The sequence below is a fragment of the Heloderma suspectum genome, chromosome 1 (genome assembly GCF_057233095.1).
Source record: "Heloderma suspectum isolate Gila_16-S chromosome 1, 16-S_ref, whole genome shotgun sequence".
NCBI classification, from domain to species: Eukaryota; Metazoa; Chordata; class Lepidosauria; order Squamata; family Helodermatidae; genus Heloderma; species Heloderma suspectum.
In genome coordinates, this window is record NC_139458.1 from 111324381 (window position 1) to 111340603 (window position 16223).

The window sequence follows — 16223 nt, forward strand, 5'->3', positions numbered from 1 at the left end:
TGCAGTATCACCAATATGTGGATGCCACACAACTCTACCTTTCATTTCAATCCTCACTAAGGTTGGCTGTAGAAACACTGTCAAAGTGTCTGTAGTCAGTGAGTGGCTGGATGGGAAGGAAAAAGATGAAACTGAAACTTGACAAAACTGAGGTTGGGGGATGTTGACCTGGTGTTCAGTAGGGTGCAGCTGCCCCTCAAGGACCAGGTCCGCATCTTGGGAGTCATTTTAGACTTCCAGCTGTCCATGGAGGCTCAGGTATCAGCCGTGAGCTGGGTGACAATGTACCAACTCCATCTGATACAGCAGCTGTGCCCCTACCTCCATAACCATCTACTCCCATCAGTAGTTCATGCCCTGGTCTCCTCTCGCCTAGACTACTTTAATGCGTTCTATGTGGGGTTACCCTTGAAGATGGTTTGGAAGTTGCAGCTGGTGCAGAACGCGGTGGCTCGCCTGATTAAAGGCAGCCGTCGACGAGACCACATCACTCCAGTTCTGAAGGAGTTGCACTGGTTACCAGTTGCTTTCCAGTCCCAATTTAAGGTGCTGGTATTGACCTTTAAAACCCTACACAGTTCCAGCCCAGTCTATCTTAAGGAGTGCCTCCAGCAACACCAGGGACGCCGCTCAACGAGATCAGCCTCAGATGGCCTTCTGTCTGTCCCATCAGCCAAGATAGCTAGGCTGGTGAGGACTAGGGAGAGGGCCTTTTCTGTGGTGGCCTCCACTCTGTGGAATTCCCCCCCCCAGTGACCTCTGCCGTGCCCCCGCTTTGATGAGCTTCCGCTGGGCTTTGACAACCTGGCTGATCAGGCGGGCATTTGGGGTGGGTTAGGGTTTTTTTTAGAGTAATGTTATTTTGTTTAGTTGATCATGTAAATTTGTTGTATTTTGTGTTGTCAGTTGTATTGTGCACCACCTAGAGTGGCCAGGCAGCCGGCCAGATGGGGAGAAATACAAGAAATACAAGACACATCAAAGTCCCCAGGAGTTGTAGGATACTTCAGTAGCCTACTGTGACCAATTTCCAACATACTTTGCAAATAAAAATGTTTGCATTCATTCCGACTTAAGACTCCATATTAATAGAGCCCAATGATGTACCTTCTACAGCTGCTTGTCCTATAATTTGGGCTTCTTTCAGCTTGTGTTATCTGAGAATGTGGAGAGGATTCACGGATTAGTGAGGTCATACACATGTGCACTTGGACCTTTGCCCATGCTAGTTTGTAATGACAGCCAGAGTTAGACTAGCTGACTGGGTGGTGGAAACTGTCAACTCTTCCTTATGTGAAGGCTCTATTCCTGAGGTCCCCAGTGCAGCACCCACAGGCACCTCCAATAGCGCCTACGAATGGATCCCTAACATGCCTGCAGTTGGATCCCCGACTGCGGGCACCTGAATTTATTTTCCCATTTTTTACTATACATACATGGATTTGTATGGAATGCACACAACTTTCTAACAATTATACATGAGTTTCAACAAAAGTGGACCAAATACTCAAATCAGGATCCATTTGAAGATGTCTATATGCCCACCTGTTCAAATATTGAAAAAATTATAAGGTCCTCAATCCATTGCATTATAGAAAGTGGGTGTTTATCCTTCCAATGTTGTAATATCAATCTTTTAGTTGTCAAAAGGGTGCAGAGAACCTATTTATACTGACCATTTGTTAATTTCAATGAAGCAGGTAAATAATTTAAAAGCATGTGCATCAGTGAATATTAAAGTCTGTTCCAGGACAAAATGTATCTGTGTAATAACCTCCTCCCCCAAACAAGTAACTACTGGACACTGCCAAAACATGTTTAAAAGAAGCATTAGTTGTATTGCACCTCCAGCAATTAGCCAAATTAGATTCACTTATTAAAGAGACACTGCGGTGACCAATAGACACAAAACAAGTTTTTGCTGGATAAGATGCAGCCTCAGATCCACAGATGCAACAGGTGGATGCCAAAGAAGCGATCCACAGATTAGGCATTTTGTGGTGGTGCCCATAGCATGATCTCAAATTCCCAAATGTGCCCACAGGACCAAAAAGGTTGGGGACCCCTGCTCTATTCCATCCTTCCAAAAAGTGACACTAGTTTATCCTGTTAAAGTCATCATGCTTAGATCCAATTGTTTTAAATAATTATCGGCCAATGTCAAATATTCCATTTTGGGGTAATATCCTTAGTGCATAGTGGTGACACAACTCCAAGAATTCCAGGATAAAACTGATTATCTGGATCTATTTCAGTCCAGGTTCAGGTCTAGTTTTGAGATGGAAACAGCCTCGGTTGCCCTAGTAGATGATCTTCACTGGGAGCAAGACAGGAGGAGTGCGTCCATGTTGGTTCGGCTGGACCTCTTAGCAGCTTTTGATACCAACATCAACCATGGTATCTTTCTGGGCCACCCTGCTGGGATGGAGCTTGGGGGGCTCATTTTGCTCCATTCCTTTCTTGCAGGTAGGTTCCAAAAGGTGGTGCTGGGGGAGGGGGCATGTTTGACTTATGGAGTGCTTTTCAACAACTACATAAAAGCACTGGGAGAGATCATCCAAGGATGAGGAGTGGGCTTTCATCATTACTGGAGTACTGTAAAAGATAGTGTTGAAAGTAGTAAAAAAAAAAAAAAAAAAGTTCAAGGAAATTAAAAATGTTGAGAAAAAGAAACAAGGTTCTTAAATTTCTCTTCAAAGTTATGGAAGACAGCCATTCTTCTACATTATACATTCAGATTTTGTGCAAAAAATGGCATATATACGAGGGTTCTTTATTTTTTCCTAAAGCAACCCTCAATATACTTTTATTCAAATCCAAGTAGACATACAAAATATTTAGATATAGCCACAGATCCATCCCCTTCATGGATCACTGACTTGTTGTGGCGAAGGGGCTTGCGTAACTCAGTGAAGCCATAAGCTATGCCGTGCAGGGCCACCCAAGACGGACAGGTCATGGCAGAGAGTTCTGACAATATGTGGTCCACTGGAGAAGGAAATGGCAACCCACTCCAGTATTCTTGCCAAGAAAACTCCATGGAACGTATCACAAGGCTAAAAGATATGACGCCGGAAGATGAGCCCCTCAGGTTGGAAGGTGTCCAATATACTACTGGGGAAGAGCAGAGGGAATTTCCAAGTAGCACCAGAAAGAGTGAAGTGGCTGGGCCAAAGCTGAAAGGACACTCAGCTGTGGATGTGTCTGGTGGTGAAAAGAAAATCCGATGCTGTCAAGAACAATATTGGTTAGGAACCTGGAATGTCAGATCAATGAATCAAGGTAAGCTGGAGGTGGTCAAACATGAGATGGCAAGATTGAACATCGACATCTTGGGAATCAGCGAACTAAAATGGACAGGCATGGGTGAATTTAATTCAGGTGACCATCATATCTACTATTGTGGGCAAGAATCCCTTAGAAGAAATGGAGTAGCACTCATAGTCAACAAAAGGGTGGGAAAAGCAGTACTGGGGTACAATCTGAAAAATGATAGAATGATCTCAGTACGAATCCAAGGCAAACCATTCAACATCACAGTAATTCAGGTCTATGCCCCAACCACTGAGGCCGAAGAAGCTGAGGTTGATCGGCTCTATGAAGACCTACAACACCTTCTAGAACTAACACCAAAAAAAGATGTCCTCTTCATCATAGGGGATTGGAATGCTAAAGTAGGAAGTCAAGAAATCACCGGGATAACAGGCAGGCATGGCCTTGGTGTACAAAATGAAGCAGGACAAAAGCTAATAGAGTTTTGCCAAGAGAACACGCTGATCACAGCAAACACTCTTTTCCAACAGCACAAGTGACGACTCTACACATGGACATCACCAGATGGTCAATATCGAAATCAGATTGATTATGTCCTTTGCAGCCAAAGATGGAGAAGCTCTATACAGTCAGTAAAAACAAGACCTGGAGCTGACTGTGGCTCAGATCATGAGCTTCTTGTTGCAAAATTTCGGCTTAAATTGAAGAACGTAGGGAAAACCACTAAACCATTCAAGTATGACCTAAATCATATCCCTCATGAATATACAGTGGAGGTGAGGAATAGATTTCAGGGATTAGACCTGATAGACAGAATGCCTGAGGAACTATGGACGGAGGTCCGTAACATTGTTCAGGAGGCAGCAACCAAATCCATCCCAAAGAAAAAGAAATGCAAGAAAGCAAAGTGGCTGTCTGAGGAGGCTTTACAAGTAGCTGAGGAAAGAAGGGGAGCGAAAAGCAAGGGAGAAAGGGGAAGATATATCCAACTGAATGCAGAGTTCCAGAGAATAGCAAGGAGAGACAAGAAGGCCTTCTTAAATGAACAATGCAAAGAAATCGAGGAAAACAATAGAATGGGAAAGACTAGAGATCTCTTCAAGAAAATCGGAGATCTCAAGGGAACGTTTTGTGCAAAGATGGGCATGATAAAGGACAAAGAAGGCAGGGACCTAACAGAAGCAGATGAGATTAAGAAGAGGTGGAAAGAATACACAGAAGAACTATACAGGAAAGATCTGAATGTCCCTGATAGCCATGGTAGTGCGGTCACTGAACTTGAGCCAGACATCCTAGAGAGTGAAGTCAAGTGGGCCTTAGGAAGCATTAGTAACAACAAAGCTAGCGGAGATGACAGTATTCCAGCTGAGCTATTTAAAATCCTAAAAGATGATGCTGTTAAAGTGCTGCATTCAATATGCCAACAAATTTGGAACACTCAACAATGGCCGCAAGACTGGAAAAGGTCAGTTTACATTCCAATTCCAAAGAAGGGCAACGCCAAAGAGTGTTCAAACTACCGCACAATTGCGCTCATTTCACATGCCAGCAAGGTGATGCTCAAAATCCTACAAGCTAGGCTTCAGCACTATGCGAACCGAGAACTACCGGAAGTACAAGCTGGGTTTCGAAGAGGCAGAGGAACTAGAGATCAAATCGCCAACATTCGCTGCATCATGGAGAAAGCAAGAGAATTCCAGAAAAACATCTATTTCTGCTTCATTGACTACGCTAAAGCCTTTGATTGTGTGGATCACAACAAACTGTGGCAAATTCTTAAAGTGATGGGAGTACCAGACCACCTTACCTGTCTCCTGAGAAACCTGTACGAGGGTCAAGAAGCAACAGTAAGAACCGGACATGGAACAACCGAGTGGTTCAAAATTGGGAAAGGAGTACGACAAGGCTGCATATTGTCACCCTGCTTATTTAACTTATATGCAGAGTACATCATGAGAAATGCTGGGTTGGATGAATCAGTGGTTGGAATTAAGATTGCTGGGAGAATTATCAACAACCTCCAATATGCAGACGATACCACCCTAATGGCAGAAAGCGAAGAGGATCTCAAGAGCCTCTTGTTGAGGGTGAAAGAGGAGAGTGCAAAAACTGGTTTGAAACTCAACATTAACAAAACTAAGATCATGGCATCTGGCCCCATCACTTCCTGGCATATAGAAGGGGAAGAAATGGAAGTTGTGACAGATTTTATTTTCTTGGGCTCCAAGATCACTGCAGACGGTGACTGTAGCCATGAAATTAAAAGACGCTTGCTCCTTGGGAGGAAAGCTATGGCAAACCTAGACAGCATAGTAAGAAGCAGAGACATCACCTTGCCGACAAAGGTCCGTCTAATCAAAGCTATGGTTTTCCCAGTAGTAATGTATGGCTGTGAGAGCTGGACTATAAGGAAGGCTGAGCGCCGAAGAATTGATGCCTTCAAACTGTGGTGCTGGAGAAGACTCTTACGAGTCCCCTGGACTGCAAGGAGGTCAAATCAGTCAATCCTAAAGGAAATCAACCCTGAGTGCTCACTGGAAGGACAGATACTGAAGCTGAAGCTCAAATATTCTGGCCACCTAATGCGAAGAGAAAACTCTCTGGAAAAGACCCTGATGCTGGGAAAGACTGAAGGCAAAAGGAGAAGGGGACGGCAGAGGATGAGATGGCTAGATAGCATCACCGATGCAATGAATATGAACTTGAGCATGCTCCGGGAGAGAGCGCAGGACAGGAAGGCCTGGCGTACTATGGTCCATGGGGTCACGAAGAGTCGGACACGACTGAACGACTGAACAACAACAACAACAACAACAACTGCAAACCAAATTACTTTTGCCATTCAACTAGTTCAGCAGCACATTTCTCATTGGGAAAGCAAATAAAATCTATGGCATACATCATATCTGAAGTTTAAAAGTCTGAGTTTTGTTTATATTTGAATCACAGGGCTAAGTTTCCTGTTCACATGGCTCTTTTCAAGCTGACTTTGTACCCAGTTTTGGGGTGGAAACTGCCTTGTTCTCCCTAGTAGACAACTTGTGTAGGAAGATGGTCAAGGAAGAAAGATGGGTGGGGATAGGTTGATCCCTATATTGGTTCATCAAGAATTCTTGGTGACTTTCTGTACCATGAACTGTAGGATCCTTCCAGGTCAACTTACCAGGATGGGGGCACAGCACACTGCTTTACAGTGCTTCTGGCCATTCTAGGAGGATAGATCTCAGAAGATGGCCTTAGCACATTGCTGCACCATTCCACGGTTATTGGCGTAAGGGTGCTGCAAGGATCCATCTCATCCCCTATACTATTTCACACAGACTCATAGAATTGGAAGTGACTTCAAAGGTCATGTAGTCCAATCCTCTGGTAATGCAAGAAATCCACTGCTAAAGCATCCCCAACAGGTGGCCATGCTGCCTCTTAAAAACCTCTAACTAAGGAGTGTCCACCACCTTCCAAAGCAGTCTTTATCACTGTCAACCACCTCATACCATCAGAAAGGTCTGCCTACTGTTTAGGTGAATCCCCTTTCTTTTAATTTGAACCCACTGGTTCTGGTCCTACCATCTAGAGCAACAGAAAACAAATTTGCTCCATCATCTATGAAACAGTCTCTCAGATATTTGAAGAAGGCTAACATATTGCATCTTAACAGTCTCCTTCAACCTTTCTTCATAGGATGTAGTCTCCAAGTCCCTCATTAACTTTGTTGCCCTCCTCAGATCACATTCTACTCTGTCAACATTCTTTTTGGAACTATATGAAACTACACGGTGACCTAGATGTTTGGGGTGTAGCATCACCGGTAAGTTGAGAACTCGAAGATGTCCATCTCTCCTTTCTACCTGATTCTAGGAAGCCATTAGAACTCCTAAATAGGTGTCTTGAATCAGTGAAGGTAAATAACATGAAAATTAATCCAGGCAAAATGGAAATACCATTGGTTAGGATCAGCACTGATTCTGTGACAGGTGTACTGTCTGATTTGGATAATTGTACTCCCAGAAAATTTAAGTTCTCAGCTCAGGTATATTCTTAGATCTGACTCTGCCCAGATGGGCAGCAGAGCCCAAGACTACATTTCAGCAGCTTAGGTACCACTTTCCTAAAGGAAATCAACCCTGAGTGCTCATTGGAAGGACAGATACTGAAGCTGAAGCTCAAATATTTTGGCCACCTCATGCGAAGAGAAAACTCTCTGGAAAAGACCCTGATGCTGGGAAAGACTGAAGGCAAAAGGAGAAGGGGAAGGCAGAGGATGAGATGGCTAGATAGCATCACTGATGCAATGAATATTAACTTGAGCACGCTCCGGGAGAGAGCGCAGGACAGGAAGGCCTGGCGTACTATGGTCCATGGGGTCACGAAGAGTCGGACACGACTGAACAACAACAAGGTACCACTTTCCTAGACAAAAATGACCTATGCAGTTATTCTGCCTTCATCACATCCAGACTAGATTATTGTAACAAGCTCTGTGGGGCTGCAACTGGTACAAAATGAAGCCACCATACTTGGACTAAAGTAGAAGCAAAGAAAACACAAGATGCCCCTTCAGAAACAACTCTGTTAGCACCCAGTTGGGTTTCCAGAGTTCTGGTGTTGTCTTTTAAAACCTTAACAGCCTGAGTCCAGAGAACCTAAAGGACTACCTGCTCAATGTGCACTTCCCTGCGTTCTATGATGGAAGAAAGGCGAGATATCAATGCACTAAATGAAAAAATAAATCTACTCCACATTCCCCCACTATCTGAAATATGGTGTGCATGATGGGAGTTATTCAGGACAAGGCCTTTTCAACAATGGCACCAAGACTCTGGAGCTCCCTCGTAGAGGAAATTAATTCCACCCCTTCTCTTCTGGCATTCCAACATCCAGTAAAGGCTCTCCTCTTTGAGAGTTTTTGTGGCTCTGCGGTTTGAAGGAAATTCCCTCTTCAGCTCTTCAAGTTTTTCTTATTTTTGTTACTGGTTTTTGTTTTGTTTACAGCTGGTGAATTTAATTAATTAGTTCCTGCTGAACCTCTACTATATTGTTTTATATTTTATTTATTTATTTATTAAATTTATTAATCGCCCATCAGACTGGTCACCCAGCCACTCTGGGCGATGTACAACCCACCATAAAACAATTTAAAACAATAAAATTTTACCATAAACATTTTTTTTTAAATACCCTAACCCACCCCAAATGCCTGCCTGAACAACCACGTTTTTAATGCACGACGGAAGCTCATTACGACGGAAGCTCATTAAAGAGGGGGCATGACGGAGTTCCCTAGGGAGGGAGTTCCACAGAGTGGGGGCCACCACAGAAAAGGCCCTCTCCCTCGTCCCCACCAGTCTAGCTGTCCTGGCTGATGGGACAGAGAGAAGGCCATCCGAGGCTGATCTTGTTAAGCGGCCTGTCTGGTGCTGCTGGAGGCGCTCCTTAAGATAGGCTGGGCCGGAACCATATAGGGTTTTAAAGGTCAAAACCAACACCTTGAATTTGGCCCGGAAAACAACTGGTAACCAGTGCAACTCCTTCAGCACTGGAGTGATGTGATCTCGCCAGCAGCTGCCTTTAATCAGGCGAGCTGCCGCGTTCTGTACCAGCTGCAGCTTCCGAACTGTCTTCAAGGGTAACCCCACATAGAGCACATTACAGTAGTCTAAACGAGAGGAGACCAGGGCATGTACTACCGATGGGAGCAGATGGTCGGGAGGGAAGGGGCGCAGCCGCCGTATCAGATGGAGTTGATACAGCGCTGTCCGGCTCACAGCTGACACCTGAGCCTCCACGGACAGCTGGGAGACCAAAATGACCCCCAGGCTGCGGACCTGGTCTTTCAAGGGTAGCCGTACCCCATTCAACACCAGGTCAACATCCCCCAGCCTCCTCTTGTCTCCCACCAAAAGTACCTCGGTCTTGTCAGGGTTCAGCTTCAGCTTATTCCTCCCCATCCAGCCACTCACCGTCTCCAGACATTTGGACAGGGATTCTACGGCCAACCTTGGTGAAGATTTGAATGAGAGGTAGAGCTGCGTGTCATCCGCATATTGATGACACTGCACCCCAAACCTCCTGATGATAGCCCCTAGTGGCTTCACATAGATGTTAAATAGCATCGGGGAGAGGATGGAACCCTGTGGCACCCCACAAGTAAGTGGCCACGGGTCCGAAACCTCCTCTCCCAGTGCTACCCTCTGGTACCTGCCGGAGAGGAAGGACCGGAACCACCGCAATACAGTGTCTCCAATGCCCAACCCCTCCAGGCGGTCCAGGAGGATACCGTGGTCAACGGTATCAAAAGCCGCTGAGAGGTCGAGGAGAACAAGGAAGGAGCATTCACCCCTATCCAGAGCCCTCCTCATATCATCCACCAAGGCGACCAAGGCCGTTTCTGTCCCATGCCCAGGCCTGAAGCCCGACTGAAATGGGTCTAGATAATCAGTTTCTTCCAAGTGTGCCTTCAACTGCACCGCCACCACCCGCTCAATCACCTTGCCCAAAAATGGCAGATTTGAGACTGGGCGAAAGTTGTTCAGAACTTGAGGATCCAAGGAGGGCTTCTTTAAGAACGGTCTTATCACTGCCTCCTTGAGGGCTGATGGCATCACTCCCTCCTCAAGGGAGGCGTTCACCACCGCCTTGATCCCCTCACCCAGTCTCTCTCTGCAGCTCATAATGAGCCAAGATGGGCAAGGATCAAGTAAGCAGGTGGTCAGCCTTACAGATGAAAGCACCTTGTCCACTTCATCAGGAGGAAGAAGCTGGAACCGATCCCACAAAACTGGTTTGCCACAGGCCGCCTCTTGCTCACTAACTGTATCCACAGTGTGCAGAGTAACACACCTAATCTGATCAATTTTATCTGCAAAGTGCCTTGCCAAAGCCTCACAGGAGGCCTTAGAATGCTCCAGTGGTTCCGGAGCCACAGGACCGACCAGGCTCCGGACCACTTGGAACAGCCTCCTGGGGCAGCACTCTGCAGACGCGATGGAGGCAGCATAATATAGATTATAATATAAATTATATAGATTTGATTTGATTGTTGGTTCTCTTGCAGAGCCTTTTTGATTCAATATTTTAATAAATTATAATGTGCCCTTACAAATGCCATAGAACAGGTATATTCTAAAATATTCAGCTAGAACAATGAATAAGAAATGAATAACTTAGGGCGCAATCCTAAAAAAGTCCTACAACTACAAGCATAGCTGGCCAGGGAATGCTGGAAGTTGTAGGACTTTTTTCTGTCTAAACCTGCATAGGACTGCACCCTTAGAAAGTTAAATTGATTTTTCATTCCACATGACAGTAAAAGTCCACTGCCAGCACCACCACAGGATCAGTTAAGCAGAATGTGCAGATATCAACGAGATAGGCAGTAATAAATAGTGGAGGCTTACCTGGACAGTAAGTATGCTAAAAAGACCTTTGCAAATGTTGTTTGCATCAAAGTAGCAAGTTAGAAATAGTCCTTTCAGAGTTGTATCTAACTGTTTTCATCAATATTAGTTGCTTATGTCACAAATTCTGTTTCTCAGGAAAATGCAATAAGATTTAAGCTACAACATTCAATGATTTAATTCAAGTAGTACTTGCCAGGAAGCTAACAGCTACACTAAGATGAAGAGCAAGGCAAAGTCAAGTTGTTTCTCAAGTTGTTTAAGACATTTAAGACTTAAACATTTATTTCCTGAACCCAGCGATAAGTCAGTTTTGCTTTCCAAAATCTAGTATCACATCTGCTATTTGTTCTACACTAGTGAGAGCTGCAAAATCTAATATTTACAGTCACATGTAAAAGCACTCATGCACTCATACTTTATTTAATTTTTATACCGCCCAATAGCTGAAGCTGTCTGGGCATTTCACAAAATTAAAACCACAAAAATACAACAGAAAATACAAAATAACATATAATAATTAAAACTACAGAATAAAAATTACAACCAGAGTAAAACCTAGCAGTAATGGAGATATTTAAAATGCAACAGCAGATTTAAGACAGCAGAGCTAAAAACTGGAATGCTAAAATGCTAAAAAAGCCTGGGAAAATAAACAGGTCTTCACCTGGCACTGGAAAGAGTAGAATGTAGGCACCAGGCAAACCTCTCTTGGGATTTCATTCCACAACCATGGTGCCACAGCAGAAAATGCCCTTTTCCTGGTAGCCACCTGCTTTACCTCTTTTGGCAGGGGCTCCTGGAGAAGGACCCCTGAAGATGATCTTAGGGTCTGGGTAGGTACATATGGGAGGAGGTGATCTTTCAGATAACCCCCCAAGCTGTTTAGGCTTTGAATGTTAATACCAGCACTTTGAATCGGGCCCAGAAAGGGCCTGGCAACCAGTGCAGCTGGAAAAGTACTGGTATAATATGATCTTGTTGGCCAGTCCCCGTTAACAATCTCACTACTCTGTTTTGGACCAGCTGAAGTTTCCAGACCATTTTCAAAGGCAACAATAATTAATAATGATAACAAGTAACACTTATTACTTGAAATAATTACTTTTTTTAACATTGTTTGCAAAAAAAGGAACTCCATGTGCAAAAGTAATTGAGTTACTACCAAGCTATAGCATAAGTTGGAAGACAGGGCAAGAAGATGATTGTTGAAAACTTTGTCATGAATAAAGAAAACAGTGACTGACAAATGAAAGTTACAACTGCCCCTGTATAACCAGCAGACTGAAAATACAGGTTTAGCATGTTCTTTCCAAGGCCTCCTTTTACCTAGATTTCCATAGTGCTCAACTCACTTCCTACATTTCACATAGCATTTTACCTTATTTTGAACTATTTATTATATCCAGAGTAGCAAAAGCAGTAGCAGCTTTCCCTTAAGGACATCCTTTTAAATAACGGAAAACTTTAAACAGGCAAGTCTTTAGCCAAAGGGTCTCCAACATGGTGCCCATGGGCACTGACATATCCACGGACATCTCTCTTGGTGCCCACCAGGCTCCCTCCTGACTTAGTTTCTTAAGATTTTTCTTAATTATTTTTTAATTGGAAGGCTGGCATGGTGCAAAACGAAGGGCTACCCTCCAGCACCATCTTTATGTTGGTTGAAAACAGTGGCCTAGTACTTAAGTCCTTAGGCAAGTTACTTAGTCTCACCAGTTTGCTTCTGTGAAATGAATGTTTAATGACCAGCCATGCTGACCATGGCAGCCACTTTAAGAATAGGCAAGCCCCACCCCCACGGCAGCCATTTTCTGGGAGTGTCAATGACACTTTCTCAAAACTCAAAATATACCCACCAACCCCAAAAGGTTGGAGACCTCTGCTTTAGCCATTAGGTTTGAATTAACATATTAAATCCCTTTAGCCTTTCCTTCATACTTCTTTCCATTGCCTTTTTTGAATTCTTCAAACATTCACCTTCTTGAACAGTGACATTCAAATATATGGTATTTCCAATGGGACTGCACTAGTGTCAAGCAAAGCATCATCACCACTCTACTTCTTACTGCTTTTTAGGACACATGAAACTTTCCAAAATTCATGTTAGGATAATACCTTTACTAGGCCAACTCAAAGGTCACAAAATATCATGAAAGCTTTCAAGTTCTCCAGAAACTTTTTATCAGGCAGATGGTAAACAAGGCAAAAGGGTGGGGTGGGGGAGAGGAAAAAAGTCCTAGGTGTAGTATGAATCCATCACAATGCCTGGTTGAACCGATTTCTGGAGAACTCTAAAGTTTGCGCACTATTTTTTATCTTATTTTTTTAGCTCTGAGTTTGTTTAATAAAAGGTATTACCTTAAAATATGGATCGGGTAATTTTTCTTATTGCTAACATAGCCACCTTTATTTTTTACATGAACTTTTATAATTCATTAATATCGACTTGGCAACCTTGATAATATGAAGGAAGTTTGTTAAAAATACTTAAGCCAATTGCAAAATTTAACTAGATGTTCAGGTTTTGCAATTACAGTCATATTCCATCTTAAGTTTTATTCAAGACAGTTAGTTCCTTTATTCAAGAAAGACCCAAATTTACAAAGTTTAGCTGTCCAAAGTTAACCTCAATTTAACTTCTCTCTTGTCATAAGAGATACATCCTCTTTCTGGAATGCCAACACTTTTCTTTTCACGGCTAGGAGGCACGATTTATGAAAACCTGTGGTAGGACAGGAAAACCATACTAGGTCACAGATTCATCTACATCTAAATAGTGGTTGCCAGGCAGGAAGCCACTTTGTAAGGATAGTATTCTTTATTCACTGCACATTGCCCCACCCAAAGCGAACATCTTAAGAGAACAGGAGAAAGATAATACACTGGGGTGGAGAGATTTATTGCGCTCCTTTACAAACCTGGTGTCCAAACTTGACACCAGGTTTGCATCAAGTTTGTGATTTAGAAACATTTTGCTCAGAAGCCATATACTTTAAAGAGAGGCAGCGTTAAACAGGAAAAACCCTCATCAGTCTTTGTACATCTGGCTCTACATGTGCCCATGACTGCTCCATTATTCAACTCCACAATATAAGGACAAGACATTGTCCACAACCTAGGAGCAAAGGGTATTTTTACCACCACCTGGAAACGAAAGGGGGAGCGGGAAGAGAGATCATCTGTACTAATTGTTCCCCAGAGGAAAAAAGCGAGATGTTGCCACAACAGCCTCAAACTTATGTGATGCTTCTAGAAACTCCATGCACTGCCCTGCCTCCCCTACTCACTCCGCCTCAGGATTTCACACCCAAGCATCACTCGGCTCCCCTCCTCCAAAGCTCTGCCCCCACCCCCGGAATGTCCCTACCCCAAACGCTACCTGAAAGCAACCGCAATCTCCTCGTTGCTCCCCTCCTCCCTTAACATCACCAAATAAACCCTTCTAAGGAGAAAGAATACGGTGTTCTTTTTTAAAAAAATCTCGTTCTTCGGTACTATCTTACTCTCACGTTCCTTCAGGTTTTTTTTTTTAAACGGGGGAAGGGGGGAGAAAAATAATAGCTGCCCCACACCGTAAAACGAAACTGGGGAGTTGGAGCCCGCAGAATGTTGCTCGCCCTCCCGGAACCCCTTTCCAAGCCCTCGAGGCACACCGGAAGAGTACCCGCCACCCGCTCGCTCGGCTTCTCAAGGGGTCCCCACCCCTTCCCCTGCGGCGCGCTCGGAAGGAAGAGACCCTGTCCCCTCGGCCGCTCGCCGTCAGTCCCGCTCTCCCCGCCCCGGCCCCCATGCAGTGGAAGCCTCCGGCCCCTCGCGCCGCTCGGCCAGGAAGCCCCCCCACGCCCGGCACACCAACGGCCACCGTGTCGCTACCGTCTTAGCGGGGCTCTGCGCGCGGCGGCCTCCTCTTCCCCTCACCGACGCCTCAGCCCTGCTGCGGCTGCCGCGCGCGCGACGGATGCTTCCTCCCGGTTCCTCCCTCTGAGGTGATGGCGAGGATGGCGGCGGCGGCGGCGGCTACTGCCAGCTCGCGCTGACCTACTCTTCCCGCCCCGCCGCCGCAGAACTCCCTCCTTTCTTTCCTAGGCCGGCTGCCCGCGCTCTCCCCCCCCCCCCGCGCTCAGAAACCTCCCCGAACGAGCCGCCCTCGCTCCTTACTTGCCGCCTGCCGGTGCCGCGACTGGCGCTTTGCCCAACAGCGGTCCTGGAGAAGAAAAGGGGTGGGGGGAAGGAGCCTGTTATTGGCCGCCACCCGAGCTAAGACGGCGACACCGCCATAGGCTCGCGCGCACGCCACTCTCCCGCGCGCAAGCTGCCGCTGATTGGCCAAGGGTTGCGGAGGCCCGGTCCCCCGTGCCCGGGAGTGGGGGGCGTCTTGGTTGCCTGTCAGTTGCGGAGCGAGCTTGGCCAATAGAGGGCGAGGGAATGAGCGGAGCGGGTGCGCCTGCGGTGCCTGCCCGGCCTTGCCGCCGCCTTTTAGCAGGCGGCGTCGAGTCGCCGCCGGGAGTCACCGGCCTGGTGCGAATGAGCCACGCGCTGCGCACGGCGCTCGGTGTAGCGGCGCACTGCCGCTTTCCGCTAGCCGGCCGTGTCGCCTCCAGCGCTCCCGGTCGCGCAAGGGAGCTGGCGGAAGGGGGACGGCTTCGCCGCCGCTGCAGCCTACTGCGCCCCCGCCCGGAACAGGGCCTCTCCCCAGGCTCGGCGGATCCTCAAGGCAGGCCCGGGCGGGGGGCTGTCTCCCCCGCCCACGACATCCCCAGCCTTTCCTGAGTCCTTCGGTGTGGCTGCGGTGGAGAGAAGGGGCGGGGAATTCCCCTTCCGCAAGCCCCGTTCCGCGAACGTGGGCACGACCCGCGGTAACACGTCGCCGTTAGGAGGATGAGGATGATTCATCGTTAATCCACACGCACAGCGTTATTCCTGGTAGTCTCTTAATGGGAAGTTTGGGTTTAAACGTTATCATGGCATGCACTTGACAGACCTGGAATGATGCCAACTTTATAGAGGACTTAATATTTTAAGGCAACGAAAAGGGGAGAGAGAGAGAGAGAGAGAGAGGCTTCTCTCACAGAGCGCTGTCTGTAGGGGTGGGATAATATTTCCCAAGAATAACTGTTGCAAAATACTGACCTGCTTGAACAAAAGGGCATTGTAGGTACTCAACATTTGTGTTGATTGGTTGGTTGAAATGGATAGCCTGTCAGATGGTCCCATAGGGCTCTCAGGGTAATACTTAATGGCCAGGTTTGGATGATCAGCGGAGGGGGTGGGAGAAATTTTAACACTACCAAGCCATTATACAAAGAAGTTGGTTGCAATGACTGGGTTCCGAGGATCAGCGGAGAAAAAGAAGCCAGCGTTGCTTCTTTTCCAGCCTCGCACGTGCTGCTTGTGTGGCTGCCATTTCTCTAATTATCCGCAGTGCGGGTTGGCCTCTCATTTGAACCCAGGAAGGTACGCAGCAGGGGTGGCTTCCAAACCATCCAGTGAACCATTGCTTGTAGCTATTATGGGGTGGTTTGGAAGCCATGCCCACCACGCACCTCGCTG

At 46.1% G+C, this 16223-nt stretch overlaps 1 protein-coding gene across 10 annotated transcripts in view; it reads right to left on the reverse strand.

Annotated features, from left to right (window-relative positions):
* Positions 1–15470, reverse strand: part of FAR1 (fatty acyl-CoA reductase 1) — a 63723-nt gene extending 48253 nt beyond the window's left edge. For 2 of the 10 annotated variants that reach the window (XM_084853612.1, XM_084853631.1), the window contains exon 1: positions 14832–15422. The gene's annotated coding sequence lies outside the window, so the exon portion shown is untranslated. The other 8 variants (XM_084853665.1, XM_084853592.1, XM_084853647.1 and 5 more) reach the window with 7 other exon arrangements.
* Between the last annotated feature and the right edge of the window lie 753 nt (positions 15471–16223).